The 15,196-nt window shown below is 48.2% G+C and overlaps 1 protein-coding gene across 7 annotated transcripts in view; it reads left to right on the forward strand.

The window, feature by feature from the left end:
• Nucleotides 1–14: 14 nt before the first annotated feature.
• Nucleotides 15–15,196, forward strand: part of PPP6R2 (protein phosphatase 6 regulatory subunit 2) — a 125,538-nt gene continuing 110,356 nt past the window's right edge. For 2 of the 7 annotated variants that reach the window (XR_012623685.1, XM_074828168.1), the window contains exons 1-3: nt 4,975–5,086; nt 5,824–5,925; nt 12,942–13,019. The gene's annotated coding sequence lies outside the window, so the exon portion shown is untranslated. Of the gene's footprint in view, nt 467–654; nt 883–1,196; nt 1,318–4,948; nt 5,087–5,701; nt 5,926–6,794; nt 6,942–12,941; nt 13,020–15,196 lie in introns of those variants that run through there. The other 5 variants (XM_074828164.1, XM_074828165.1, XM_074828167.1 and 2 more) reach the window with 5 other exon arrangements.

Raw genomic sequence — 15,196 nt, forward strand, 5'->3', positions numbered from 1 at the left:
GTGTCATGGCGGCCGGGCGGGCGGGTTGTGCCCCGCAGGGCGCGGCGGCGGCGGCCAAACCACGGGGGGTGGGGGGAAGCGGTGGCCGCTAAACCCACCTCACGCTGCGCCCCGCCAGGGGCTGCCGCTCCCCAGCGCTTCACCCCCCAGCCCCCTGCTCGCCCCGGGCCGCAGCGCCGGGGCCCGGCCGGCCTGGGCCTACCCCGGCCCGGGCCTACCCCGGCCTGCAGCACCGGGGCAGCTGCCCAGGCCCCGTGCCCGCGGCTGGGCCCGGCCCGTGGGCTCCGGCAGGCTGGGAATGGTGCCGGTGCCGAGGGAGGGCGGCCCGGGCGTGCTGCCCCCCGCACCGCCAAGGGGGCCGGAGGGGTGTCCAGCAGAGCCGTGCTGGGCACAGGGTGGCTTTCCCCGAAGGAAATGGCAGAGGGTTAACTGGGACCTCAACGTGCTCGTTTTTGTTGGATTTAAGGCATGTGAAGTCTATGGCATGAGCTGCTTCCTTCTCACATTTAATTCAGTGCTCAGGGTGGGAGGACAGTGACATCTAGGAAATGCTAAAATATCAGCGATAAGAGTTTCATATCAGGTTTCCTGAGGGGCTGGCTAAAACCTGTTCGCTTCTCTTTTTTTCTTTTTTTTTTGCTTATTTATTGCTAGGCTACTGTTCAGCCCGTTTCAGTCATGGAGCAGATAAGCACTAGGGCCACTGTAAAGAGAAAGTGCAAGAAAGAGTCTGCAGCAGCACTGACTTTGATGGGCTCACACCGACTGCGAGCACCCCGCCTGCACCCCAGGCCTCCCAGAGGGGTTTGTCTGCTGAGTTACGTGACGGACAAGCTGGTGTTCTCTCACAGGAGCAGTAACCTCAGTCCTGACGTCAGCCATGTGAGCTTGGCCATAAAGCCTCGTGACTGGGCTAAACCAAAGTTTTGTTGTCTCATTTTATGGGGAAAGATGCACACGTTTCTGTGTGCTTTCTTGATAAACTGCATCATGACCTAAAGGTACAAATTGGGGGTAGTTCTGTCAAAACCAATAGAACTGTTTCAGATTTACTTGATTTTAGAGGAAAATCTGCCTCATTAACCTGAACTATTAGATACACAGAGAGAGATTGATCCTTTCACTGCTAAGATGAACTTACGACCTTTCCTTTGGCTGTATGTCCAACATACTGATACATTTAAAACTCATTTTAGGATTCCAATACTTGCCTATCCTGCAACATGACTCCTGGAAATTGCCTCTGTGAAGAGAGAACTAGAGATCTTGGATCTGTGCCGACTTTGTGCCTATGATAGTTTCCCGGTCAGAGTAAAGGTGTGTGTTTCAACATTAAGTCTTTCAGCTATCATTTTTATACTTCTCAGAGTTATAAGGACTTTCATTACCCTTTTTGTTCACAGTAAATTTTCTTCTGCTTGGCAAGCCAGTAATGTATGTGTGACTGCAGTGAAATCAGCTACATGAGACCCCTTGGAATAAGACTAACGGTGATTTTTATTATGCGACAGAGAATTATGGGGCAAATAATGTCCAGTATTTTTTTATTCAGGTTATTTTTCTTATATTTTCATCATGCCACTTTTCTGGCAAGAATCAGGTATAACCTTGGTGAGTTTTTTTCACTTGCTTGCTTTGGTAACTTGTCCTATGTGTTTAGCAAGGAAGAAAAAGGCTTTTCTGAGATCATAAATAGGACTGAAGTAGGTGTATATGTTATGCTGGACTTCTGTAGAGACTTCACCAACATTTCATGTGATCGTGGTGGCAAAATTGGCTGATGAAGAAAGTCCTCAACAATAGTAGATTAAAGAGTTTGTTCTCCTTATGTGCACGTGTTGTGACAGCTGTATGACTGGACATAACAATATAAAACAAGTAATGTAGCATATTTGGATACAGTATGCCGAGAACTTATAACAAATAATAATATTACTTAACAGTTTAATATTGCAAGTCATTATTTGTGTTAGTGTAGCACCTCTGCACCCTAATAAAGGGCCACAGCTACGTTTATACAATCCAGAGGAGATTACATGGCTTAAGCATGAAGAAACAGCACATCAAGGTAATCAAAGAAGTGGAAAAAAAATTAAAAATCCGAGGGGGTGCTGCTGGTTCGCACAGTATGTGACGGTCCCACCGCATCGTTAGCCTGGCCACGGTGTTCCTGTGCTGCACGAGGCTGCTGTTTGGGAAACAGTTTCTGACGGCGCGTAGCTGCTGTGTCATAACACACACAGGATATCTGCGGGAAGGCCTGGCATTTGATCTTTACTTTGATATCTCCTGACAATTTACACAAGCTGAGGACGTGCCCCAGAGTATTTTTGGTTTAATGTTGTCTAAACACAAGAGCTTTTATAATTAATTTCCTCAGCTTGTCTTGAAACAAAACCAGGGAAGACTCGAAGCCCTGATGGGTATCTGGCTCTGCAGCCCTTTTGTGAGGGGTGGGGAGGGGGCTGGTCCTGGGCTCCTCCCGGCTTCTCCAGAGAAAGCTGCGAAGTGGTGTTTTCTCCGAGAGAAGAATTTAATCTGCTCAGCGTGGAGGGCTGGGCCTTCTGAGCGCTCGGTCTCTACGAAACAGCGACTCCCAGGCCCACAGTTTCCAGCCTTTTAAGTGCCAATATGCTCCTGGCCCATATTTGGGCAATAAAGGTTCTGCAGAACCGGAGAAGGCCACAGATCTGATCCTCTCCAAAGCTCCGGCCTTGCCGGAGATCCTGCGCTGCGCAGGGCCAGCGGGTCGTTTTTGCACGGCTCCTAAGCAACCTGAGTAAATAGAACATTTCGCAACCTTAACCACAGCGGTTGCTACACTTTCATCTATAATTATCTTTTGCATCAGAGCTCTCAAGAGCAACCGGCCTACCAGATTTTGCAGGATATTTTGCATTCAGCTTCAGTTTGTCTGCCTTTTCTCTTGCACTGCCAGTCAGGATAATATTTCCCAGACAAGAGGAGAAACATAAATACCCTGCAGACTAGAGGCACATGCAATATGCTGTAAGCCAAGAAATGTTAGCTCGCCAGCCTCGCTTCTGATTGCTGTTTATATTCTGCGCACTTCAGAGCTTTGTTATTTGAACAAGGCCTTATAACTTGCCCCAAAAGGCAGCTAAATATAATTCTTGGTGTTTGAAAAACCTAACACACAAATTATATTCAGGAAAAGAGCCTATGACTCGGGCAGAATGAACTGAGACTCTTCCCCTCCTCCCTTCAGTGTTTCTCTGAATTAATGTCAAACCTGTAGCCTGGTGATCCTGATCTAATGTCTGTTCTAGGCACCAGATCACACTTCATTTCTAAGCCAGGAATAGAGCCCAGCATTCTTGATCATCGATCCTATTTCTGGTTGTGCAGCCTCCTAGCAAACTCTGTGCCTAATCCTGCTCTAGGTGTGAATCTTAGTAAGGCTCAGTCTCGTTCCTCCGGTTCCAGAGCTGGAGAGCTCTGCTCAGGGTCTGAGGCCCGACATGCTCATGGCGCTGGGGGTCTGAAGACGCGAGTATCCGTACTGTGCCCAAATCTTCACTGCAGTGGTCTTTGGATTTCTGACAAAAACTCTGGGTTTTTTTGTGCTTTTTCACTGAGCTTCAAATTCAGAATCGAAACTTCCTTAGAACAGGGTTCAACGCTTCAAAGAGACGAACAAACCCTCGCTAGCAAGTGGTCCAGCAAGTAGCACAACAAAACACGATTTAATGTGTCCTGACTGCTTGATGTGCAAATCAGTTATTTGAGTTAGAGAGTGGCAGCTTTTCAAGCTCAGAGGTGTATGTTAACAACATAGTTTTGGTTGTGAAATACATGCTCCGTGTGTAGAAAAAAAGTGAGACAGTTCACCAGGCTTATAGTCCAAAGACTGCACGTTTGCATATGGGACGAAGATGCAATTACACATGCTAATAGGCGGGGTGCCAGCCCGACAAAGCAGGGCTAACCGCCCCGGGACCGGCGTGGTGTGGGTCTGGAGCTGCAGCTTTAGTTCTGCAGCAGCGCAGGGAGTGGAATCCCGGTGAGGGGCTTGTCCTCGCCGGGAGCAGCAGGGTGAATCATACTGTGCCTTTCCAGGGCCCGTTTGGCCACCTGTGAGATTGAGTTTTATACCTTGCGCGCTTACATGATTTGGATTGTTTCTAAATTGTCCGTATCCGTTATTGTTAGCCTCGACAATAGGCTAAATGACATACCGGCTGGCACGGTGACAGCTTCGCTATCTCAGGGAGCTGGCGGCTGTGCTGCTGTTCCACGGAGACTTTTTGACCCAGCACAATGGCAGGCAGACGCTGCTGCTTCACCTCTCTCCAAGACGGGGAGAACTGAGGTCACCGGCCAGAACGGCGGCTCCATCCCGGCTAATTTCAGCCGAGCTGGCACTGTTGTACCTCGCTCCTCCTTTCTGTTCATTCTGCGTGACTTTTGGAACGATCAGTGGGGAAACCAGGCTGATAGAAAGCACCATGTAAATGGCAAAGCTGTTTCTTATTCACAGGCATTAGGATTTAAAAGTGAATTAACGTTTTTGTAACCCGGTGAGATCACCGTACTAGTTTAGTGCAAAACGGTAAAAATCCTTAGGAATTTTGCTATAAAACTGCGAGAGGCAGTCCTTTTCTGAATATATTTTTGCTGTATTAGAAGCTAAATAATCCTAAGATCATTCAAGATGCGTGTTTTTAAGGACACTGGACAGCATGAATTTCAATAAACAATTGTCCTGGAAATGCTAAAACGGTTGGAGGAAGGACACTAAACGATCAGCTTCTTCCTGTTCAGAAAAGCTGAAACGCTGGCGAGAGGACAATAACATGATCATATTTTTCACTACGTACACCCCGGTGTGGATTTTACCAACAGCAAAGGATGCGAAACCTAAAATTACTGCCTTTTCATATGTGCACAAGTAGGCAAACACTGATTTTTGTATCTGTTTGAACAGGAAAGAGGTCACACCTGTATTCAGCATCTGCATGTCAGCACGAGCAGCCACAGAAGAGACCGACAGCTCGCTCGCAGCGGAGTGTAGCCGCCCTCGTAAAACAACCAGGGTCTCAAACCCGCGGGTTATTTTCCCTGCGTAAGTAGCTCTCCCTGTTCTTGTACCTGCCTGCGTCCTGGCCGGGGAGAGGTGAGCTGGCAGCCCGCGCCCGTGCTTGCTGCCAAGCCCAGAGAGTTCAGCTGTATTTTGGGGTGTTTTGTAGGGCTGGAGGAGACCAGGAGGAACCTGTTCCCAGACTGGTACTCAACTGGAGAAGACAGGGTCTACAGCCCCAGCCCTCCTGCGCTACACAGGGAAATGAATACACTCTGGGGAGGGCTGGGAGACTTGGGGATTTGCTCGGATAGCCATCGTCATGTCCCCAGAAGCCACAACAAGCCACAAAAAATGCTTTATAAGCTCATTACTCTCCAACGGACAAAATAGAGAAATGAAACTTCTGAGGTTGTACTATTTATTTTCCTTGTTAACAGCCAACAAAGTATTAATTCCCACCCTGGTACCGTATAAACTCTTGGAGCCCTTGCCTTCAAGCTCTTATGGTGAAAAAACATGCATAAACTAGAAATTGTGCCCATTTAGTCATGGGTGGAATTTTGGGTGGTATTTCTGTGGCAAAACCCCCAAACCCCTATAGTTAACCAGGGCAGTAAAAAACTGTTTGTTTTTTTCACATGCCTTGCTGGCAAACCCCCCGTTTTCCCTTGTTATCACCTCCATCCACGGGGCACATTTGCCACCATGGCTGTTCTGACCTGTCCGTAGGTTCTGAAGCAGATGCGTTAAATTTTAACCACATGTATTAATATTTGCAGGGTCAAGGCCTAAGTAAGACCGGCGAGGAAGACGAGCCAGAGTGGTAAATCTAACAACAGGAATTCACTGTGGAAGGACGGGAAGAATCGGATCGGTTCCTGGTGAGTTCCTGCATGATGCTGGCACCTGGAAAGCAGTTTATTGACAGATGAGACAAATCTGGGCAAGGCAACGATGAAATCTGCACCCAGCAAGCCAGCAGGACTGAGAGCTCTCTTTCTGCCCAAAACTGTTTTTTTCCTATCGGTTGGGTCATCCTTTTTCCCTCCTTCTCTTTTCCCCCCATCACGCTCCTTCCTTTCTCCCCCACGCTCACCCCCACCTCCCCGGACACAGTGGGCCGTGTCACCCCGAGGTTAACCCCCCCCCAGCCCCATGCCAGTGCCCAGCCCCGCCCCCCCCCCCCTTCGGGCCTTCTCCCCAGATACCCCAGGCTGGGGAACAAGGGGGTTGGCCCTTGTTACCTGCCTCCTGTTACTTGCCGGTGGTGGCCACAGAGGGGCTCCTGCTGTCCCCATGTCCTCACCCTCCTCCCATCCTGGGCCTGTGTCCCCCGAGGCCACGAGCCCCCCACCCACCCTGAGGCCACGAGCCACCCCGGGAGGGGAGGGGGCCGCAGCTCGCCCACCGCGGGGACTATGGGCCCTGTCCCCCTGCCGCAGAGCGCTGTCCCGGGCTGTCCCCTCTCCCTCAACCCTGACCCCGAGGCTGCGGCCGCCGCACCGGGCCCCGACCTTGACCTCGACCTTGACCCTGGCGCGATGCCCCGCCCCCCCGCCTCGCCCCGCCCCTTGCTGTGGGCCCCGCCCACCCCGCCCGGGCCCGCCCCCGGGCCCGGTTCCCGCCCCGCCGTTCGGCCCCGCCCCTCCCGCGCGCGGGCCCGCCTCCCCTCCCGCCCCCCCCCGCGCGGCTCTGGGCAGCAGCGGGGCCGCCGCCATTTTGGAGGCAGCCGGAGCGCCCGCAGCTCGCCGCCTCGCCGCCCGCTGTCAGCGCAGCCCCGGCCGCCGCGCTCCCGCCTCGGACGCGGCCCATGCCCGCCGGGCCGCCGGCCCTCGCAGCCAGGCAGCGTGCCAGCGGCCTCGCCGCGGGGCGGAGGGCAGGCCCGGACCCCCAGCAGGTGAGACCCGCGGCCGGGCCCGCCGCCCCGCGCCGCCGAGCTGTCACCGCCCGCCCGCCGCCGCGCCGGGGCTGGGGCTGGCCGGGCCGCGGGCTGCGCCCCGCTGTGGGGCCGCTTCCGCCTTCCGGGGCCGGGGCGCTGGGCCCGGCGGGCCGCGGAGGCGGTGCGCGGCCTGCCGCCCCGCCAGCCCGCCGCCTCCTTCCCCTGCCGCCGCCTCCGCTTCGGCCTCCTCGGCCGCACCGCGACAGCCCCTTCCCACCCCCCGGGCCGCCGGGAGGAGTTGGTCACCGGTCCCGTAGCGCTGCCTGGGCAGCAGGGCCGCGTCCGGTTGCCCCTGGTTTGTTTTTCACTGTTTTTTGGGGTTTTTAAATAGCTCGTGGCCCCGCTGGTGCTGGCCGCGCTGATCACAGAGGTCCATTTTTGAGTCTTTGCTCTCGGCCGTGCCGGACTCCCACCGTGTCGTTTCATGCGATATCTGGGTTAAATTGGACTTTCTGCGCGTGTCAGAACTTGCTTTTTCGTTTTGGTTTTTTTTTCGGAAGAGGGGTTCGAGCTGGTGGGGATTGGTAATGGGAGTGCGGGGGTCCAGGTTTTCGGGACTCGTGCTTAGCCGGTGGTTAATTACTGCAGCTGGTGGGAGAGGTGGTGAGGGCGAGGTCAGAGGTGGGGGTCAGCCTCCTGGGGACCCGCTGACTTCGGGTGTGCAGGGCCCGGAGCCCGAGCGAGGGACCCTGCCGGCTTCGCATGGGCAGTATGTGAAAGTAAATGTCACTGTGGTGGCATTATTAATGTACAGAAACTAGGTTAGGAGTTGCAGCCACTGATGGAATTGCTACAGCGTGTAATCTTACAGAAAGATGACTTCTTGACGAGTCTGCCGAGGGCTCCCTTCCTAATTTGAAGGCCTTGTTTTGCACCAGTTAAAAAAAAAAATACAAAACAACAAACTAGGAAGTGAAAAAGAGAAACTGAGAGAACTTGGAGGGCCCTGTGGTATTTTTCATATCTTGATCTTCCACTTAAAAATTAATATTTTAAAAATTGAAGCCTGTTTTCATAATGTACTTTATTTTCTCTCTCAAAAAACAAAGGAGAAAGTTCTGATTCCAGTCCTGTCCAGAGCTACACATGTTTGAAGCCAAGCATGTAATCACTTCCCAGCAGATTTTTGTTACAAAACACCTTTTTAAGGATGGGAGAATAAACATTTATGATTTCTCTTATTACTCTGACACTTAAGAGCAAACAGTCTGCCAAAATACTTCAGTGGTAAGAAAAATCTGGTGGAGGGTAGTATAGCAATTTCCATAGCAACCAATGGTGATATCATGGTAAGCAAAGTTAAATTTTGGAACGTGCAATAGGAACACATAATGATCTGTACTGGTTTGAGCGATACCAGTAAACATTTGCTCAGGAGAAGATGACTGGGGGTTGGATAAAAACAAAATGGCTTGAAGTTGAAGGCTTTGTTTTTTATGTGTTCGATACGCAGACGTTTCTGGTGACTTTTGTACTTTGTATTATGCTGCAAATCCCGGGACCTAGGACAATGTCCTCTCTAGAAATCGTGGAAAATGTGTGGCGCTGCAGCAGCTTTCAGGGAAGAGCTGGGTCTGTAGCAGAATGGTTTCAGACAGGTGGTGCAGAAAACGGCGCTGAGGTTTTGGGAGGTTCCTGCAAACCTCAGGCTGTGAGAGTGCGACTGATGTCGAGCATTTGTTCTGGAGCTGGCAGGGAGCTCTGAAGCATCCGCCTTCTGAACCTGGTATTCAGTGAATTCAGTCGTGGTTGTGTTGTGGGAGGGACAGGTTGAATTTCCAAGTTCATAGTTCAGAAACTGGAGACTGTCAAAAATTAATAACAGAGAAAACTAAGAGCTTATGTTTTAGGCTTTTTTTTTTTTCCTGGTAAGCAAGCATCCTCAGTCTGTGGGCTTAAATTATTTTTAGAAAGCTCCAGGCCGCTGTCACGAGCGGCACAGCCTGTTTTGCAGTGCTTGCCTGTGGGGGAAGGCTGGAGCCCTGCAGCCCCCCTCCCGCAGAGGGGTGCTGGCGGAGCTGCTCCGTGGGGCTCCCCCCACCCCTGACTCACAGTTTGCTGGTTGGACTGGGAGTCAGCTGGAGTGAATTAAATTCTCGCTGTCCCCAGATAGTGCGATCCTGAGCTAGAAGGAGGAATCATTTAGTTACGCTTCCCCTCCTCTTTGGTGGGGAGATATCCCAGGCATAGCTGATGGTTCCGTGCTCTGTGGAGGGAAAACGCTTCATTCGTGTCCTCTCCTGAGTTTTAGTGGCTATCAGCTGAGGTGTCAAAGGGAAACCCAAACTGTTTCCCTCCGTGAGATACAGTCAGGCATCAGTGGGACAGAAGAATTTCCGCAAAGGAAGGTGTTATGTTTGAGGAGAGCTCAGGGCACGGGGAACAGGTTGCGCTTTCCAACTCTGTGTTTCTGATAATAAGGTGCGTAGAAGTGTAAGTGTAAAAGCTGTAGATTATATGTTAGGGAAAATGACTGCACGTACATAATCAAGTAGTATGTTTTCTTAACACAGTGGCTTGGAGTCTGAAGTGTTAGTGCCTGAAGGGCAATAGCTAGAAGAGTCTAATAGGCTCAGCCATAAAAATGGGCGAACTGGAATGCCGAGAAATAGAAGAGTATCTTGTTATAGTAAATGTTTCTGAAACAATGGTAGAATGACAAGAATAACTGGGAACCTTGGGTGTAAATGGCACAGGAGAGACGGATGAGGTCAGCGAGCTGAGAGCAGAGCAGGAGCCGGGTAGTTGACAGAACTTTTGAGAACTTTATAGGGAGGAATATTTGTGGGAGGTCTTGTTGTTTTGCTAGATGTAAAATTATTGAGAAACTAACTGAGGAGAGCAGAGTTAATAGACTGTATTAATGAATGATGTCAGCTCTCCATCTGAGCAGTCAAATATGGAGCCATGGTTCAGAGCAGCAGTCTTTTACTCTTAGCCCTATTTATAGGGTAACACAGTTCTGTTCTTAATTATGTTTTATGGGCTGGGGAATCGCTTTGACTGTTTGTTACCTCCTTTTCACGGAAAATCTACAGATGTCAGTGGGTTTATATAAGGATCAGGGAAAGAATGTGGCCTCTGTGTGACCAATAGTAGCAACAAAGGAACTTAAGTGTCGTCTTTGATTCAATATTATTAGAAGCAAAAGTATGTTGTCTTTTCTGTCCGCTGCTATGTTTCTAGAGCACTTGTTTCTTTAATTGCGCTTTTCTCTTTCCGTCTCCCTGTCTTTATGCCTCCCACCATCCTCCCCTCCCCCTGTGATGGACTTTCTCTGCTCCTTGTTTTGATCTGCTAAAGCAGTCAGCAGTGCAATAACCAATATTGACATTATTATTACATGCCTTGGCTATTTTTACCTGCGTGTTAACTCTGGTATGGGGGTAAACTCGGGCAAATAAATATTAGTTATCTTGGGAAATGAGGCTTTCATAGCCAAGGTTAAAAATCTCCGCCTAAAAGAAGCTCAGATTTTTGTGGAATTTGAATGCCACACGCATCGCCTACACAGCGTTGGGATCAGGTCTGCAAATGGGAAGTTTGACATCACCGGCTGAATTAAGTGACGTTCTCTCTTTTTGCTTATTAATGCCATTTAGTTCTAGATAAAGCTGAGACAGTGCGAGTAGCTACAATAATAAATGACTACATAGCAATGCCTGAAGCCTAACTAAAATTGTCATCTTTGGCAGGGGTCGCTTCAAACTAAACACCATGTGGCACTGAGCTTTGGAAAGGGGGTTGTCAGCAAAATTAGGACGAGCTAGCTTAGGAGAACGTCATGTCAAAAGAAGGAAGTTAAAATCATTAGCCTGAGCATGGAAGCTCTGCAGCTGTTGAACAGTGACTGCTACTAATTTTCCCCCACAATTTCTCTTTAGTTGTGTCTACCTGTTTTCTCATGCCGTGCCGGAGTTGTAAGCTCTCCGGGGCAGTGGCCGAGCTGTAGGCGTGCGTGGTGCGTGCGTGGTGCTCGGTACCGGGGCGGCCCATCCCTGAAGCGGTGCCTCGGGGTGTCACTGCGTTGCAAATACTGAATTTCTTACTGTTGTGTCGGTGTCGTGTGCTTGAGGACGCAATCTTATCTGGACAGAAGGGGAAACAGGAAGGTGTGAGAAAATAACATTATGGTTAAATGGCAAAGTTCAAGAAGTTATTTGAGTCAAAGAGGCAGAGCTCAGAACAGTTTCCTTACCTAGACTAAATAAGAAACTTTCACCAGCTTTTGTTTGGTAGGTGGCATGGTCGGCAAGCTGCGTGGTTTGCAAAGAAAACTGTCCAAACATATTGATGACTTGAATTCAAGGTTTGTGCTCGGTTGGCAAATGTCTCTGCTGTTCTTTCCAGTATGCCTGTGCTAGTTGTCTTTTTTTTTTGAATTTTATTTCAGTTCTGCAGTTTGCTGCTATTCAGAGCATTGTGGCCTGCAGTGACACTGATAACTATTAAGTCACTTTGATTCTGATTTTGTTTGGCAGAATTAGGAGCAATAGCAGCAAAGCAGAGGCTGGCACTGCTTACTGAGAGAAAGGCAAAAAAATGCGAAGACTGCAGTAGTGGAGATGGTTTTTCTTGCTGCAACCTACAGGAAGGAAGAAGGAAATAGAACACAAGATACTTCAGTTTCAGTTTTGTCTTTGATTTTTTTCTATGGTAGACTTAATTATGTTAGCTGAGAAAATGCATGATGGGCTATGCCTTGACATTTTGTGATAAGCGACTTAGATTCTCTTCCGCGTACCAATTTCTTCCTTTCTTTTCATTCCTCACCGTCTTGCAAAACTTACGGATTGTCTCAGCTTCTTGCTTTCACGTGCAGCGGGGTGGGATAAGAAAGGTTGTGTTTCTTTAGCTATTTACTTTTCATTTTCTTCCTTCAGAAGATCCGCTGGTGTGCCATTTAATATAATACTTTCTTGTTAGGTCGGATTTCTGTTTTTTAGAAGGATAATTGAGCCTGTAAGCTAACAGGTTGAAAACTGTATCCCATCTGCCCAGGCCAGAGGACGAAGGGCACAGTTCCACCGTGACAGCAGTGGGCCTGAGTCCAGGTTGCCGTGTGTTGGCATTAATATTTGTGTGGTCGGCGCCTCAGGGGGCTGAACGGGCTGAACCCAAGCCCTGAATGGAGGGAGCAGTTTTCAGCTGGATCAGCTCCCTCAACCAGCTCGATGTGGAGTTGCATAAACACCGCTGACACAAGGGAGGATGCAGGAGCGTGTGACCCGGGAAGGCGAAGAGTAAAAAGAGCAGGTCTCTCCCCGTCTGGATTTAAATAGGGTGTGGTTCAGTTTAACTAATCTTGAGTTTGGGGTGCAGCACATTCCTGGTTTGTCCCTTTGCGTTAGTGCTGGTCCCATAGTTCCAGGGAGCTGGTCTGTCGGAAGACTACCCCCCTTCACCCTGTCAGAAGACTAACCCCCTTCCCCTGCTCATTTTCTGCTGGTTTATTTTACCTAACAGGCGTGGTAGGAACAGATGAGCACCGCTGCTGGAACGTTTGCCAGGCAGTTTAAGTATGAAGGGGTTGGGAATAGCAGGGCTGCAGCAGTCTTAACAAAAGCCATGATTCTGTGTTAGACTAAGCCTAGTGAATGGAATATCCAGGTCATCCTCAGAGTCCCAGGACCTCAGCTCCTGAGCCAGAGTACCCGATTAATGCTCAACAGATGCTCACTCAGCATTCTCTTTAACAAATTAGAAAATACTAAATGATGGATTTCAACTTAGTTCTACTGTGTGTTACCCTTTTTTTTTGTTTTAAATATGGAAGATCGTTTCTCTTAGTGCTCAGTTGTTTTTTTACTACTTCTGCATTCTCCCAGTCCTTTACTATATTACTTTTTAACATTACATTATCCATGATATATCCTAAATTTTCTTTTATCTTTTTTATTTTCTTCCATGACTTTCTAAACCTTTTTTTCTTTTTCCCCTCCTAACATTGTGTTTCAGACTCTGCCTTCCCTTTCAAGGGGCTGGAGACCTCTCACCGAAGTTCACACATCTATGATGTAAATGCCTACTTCTGAGGTAACCATTTAGGATTCCTTTTTTAGTCAATGGCGAGAAACAGATGCTTATTTTCTTTTGATGCAGAAGTCTAAAATAGAGCAGAGTTTTGCTGTAGAAGTGCTCATTTCTCTCCTACTGCAAAGGGAGTCTGGGTGACTAATTCAGATTAGTCATCCATAGTATAAATATCTACACGTTAGGCGAGACATCCTATTGCAGAGGACTCAAGGCGCTAGGCAGAGATTGTGATGGGGACCTCCTCGTCTCGGTGAGGTTGCCTTCTCGCCCCTGGTGGGTTATGAGTTGGATGAGATGTTGGATATGTTTTGCAATGGGCTGTGCCCTTAGCTCTGCTTGATGAATCTTCTTCCTCTTTCATAGCCGACTGCTAAGTTTGAGGTCGAAAACAGTGTCTGTAAATGATTCAGAATCATATAGATACCTATTTAAGACCAATACAATAAAACAAACTTAAGTTTTTGTCATATACATGACCAGCACAGTTGGTTTTCCAGATTCTGTTTGAGACATACAGATGCTAGCCAGAGGAGTAGCTATACGTTGTGTTGTCTGCCTGGTTTGGGTCGTAAATAAGCAGAAAGCTCCGTGGTGCAGCATTTCTCCATGTTTCTTCAGTGCTTAGCATGAAGAGGACCCTAAGCTGAAAAGAAGTTTATCACTCTTTTAGTAAATTTAAATACTGAGTTTTTGCTTTGCACTTTCTCTAAAGACTATTTAGTTGTGACCAGCCCTAGAGACTGCTACATGTGTCTGAGTTTTGTGAAGACTCAAGATTGAAGTAGCAGAGTAGTTTACAAAAATATGAAGGGGCTGGAGGATGCCAAATTTTACAGAAAGACGTGTAATGTTTTAGGGATGCAGTGCCAGGAATAAATGCATATTTGAGTTCATTGATGTTACACTGTACCCACTGTTTCCTCTTGCAAAATAGGCAGCTAATTTCACTACTTCTGTTTTTCCTGTTACTTCTGTCATCTTTGTCTTAGCTAACTGAAGTCCCTTTAAAATGACTGTTACAAGTAATTAGTGTTAATATCTGTAGTGCTTTCAGCGTGGCAGCCTTCATCCAGTGTGTCCGTGGCCTCCCCGGACCTGTTTTTCCCCTCCATTTTAAATAGCAGCGCTGGCAAAGAGTGTTGTGTCTTGCAGAAAAAAACCTCACTGCTCCGACTTCATCTTTCATGAGTGAAATTTTTTTACTCAATTGAAGTGAGCTTATAAGTGCTATTTTTTAAAATACCTGGAAGAAAATGTTGGAATGAAGTGTTGCAGTTCCCAAAAAACAAAGCGATTTAATTATTTTTAGCCTTAGAAGAGAAGAGCAAGTAAAAATATTTAGTGTGTGCTTGGGGTTTGGATGTATGCTTGAGTTTTTACAAGGAACTGTGAAGTGAAACTTGAATCACCTAGGAGTCACAGTAGACATTTGCCATGTGAGGAAAATGTTGTTGCATAATCACGGTTTGTGTTTAGAGCTGGTGGACTGTGCCATGGTCATGAACGTGTTATTTTGGGAAAAGCAGAAACTTTACCAAATCACTAGCAACCAAAGAGCAGACCTAGTGCTTGGAGAAATGGGAGGATCTCAAAGGCCCTTGGTGAAAAGAATCTGTCTTCTGCTGACCTATGTGTTTAAGTTTTAATACGTGAAAGGCAATTCTTGCTGGAAGGAAATCACTGCAATTTGTGTATATTGGCTGGTTTAAACTCAGGCTGCCTGATGGGGGAGAGATGGGGGAAGACCAGGCAGTGTTGATGGAAGGTCTGTGAAAATTTGTCTCAGTGCGTGAAGTCATAAGCCAAAATAACATTGAAAGTATAATTATTGGAATGGATGCTATGCCTGAAAATGGCAAAATATTATGCGTTAGAGACAATTTTGAGGTATGTGATTAAAGAAAATAGCAGGGCAGAGAAGATTAAAACCATACTGGGTGATCTGCTGTATGTAAAAAAAGCAAGGGGAAGTCCGATGATACGTGTGGAATTCTAAATGTATTTCTTGTTCAGTTTTTGGCGTGTATGTAACTCGTCAAGCTTGATGTCAGGGATATCGATTAGGCCAAGAGTTACTGTGGGTATTTTACCTGTTAAACCATTTGTTTATGGGCAATGCTGCACACCACCGTGCCGTGCTGTGAAGTACGCTGGAGGGCTTGAGGGAAGACCCTCCG

The sequence above is a fragment of the Strix aluco genome, chromosome 5, assembly GCF_031877795.1.
Source record: "Strix aluco isolate bStrAlu1 chromosome 5, bStrAlu1.hap1, whole genome shotgun sequence".
Taxonomy (NCBI): Eukaryota; Metazoa; Chordata; class Aves; order Strigiformes; family Strigidae; genus Strix; species Strix aluco.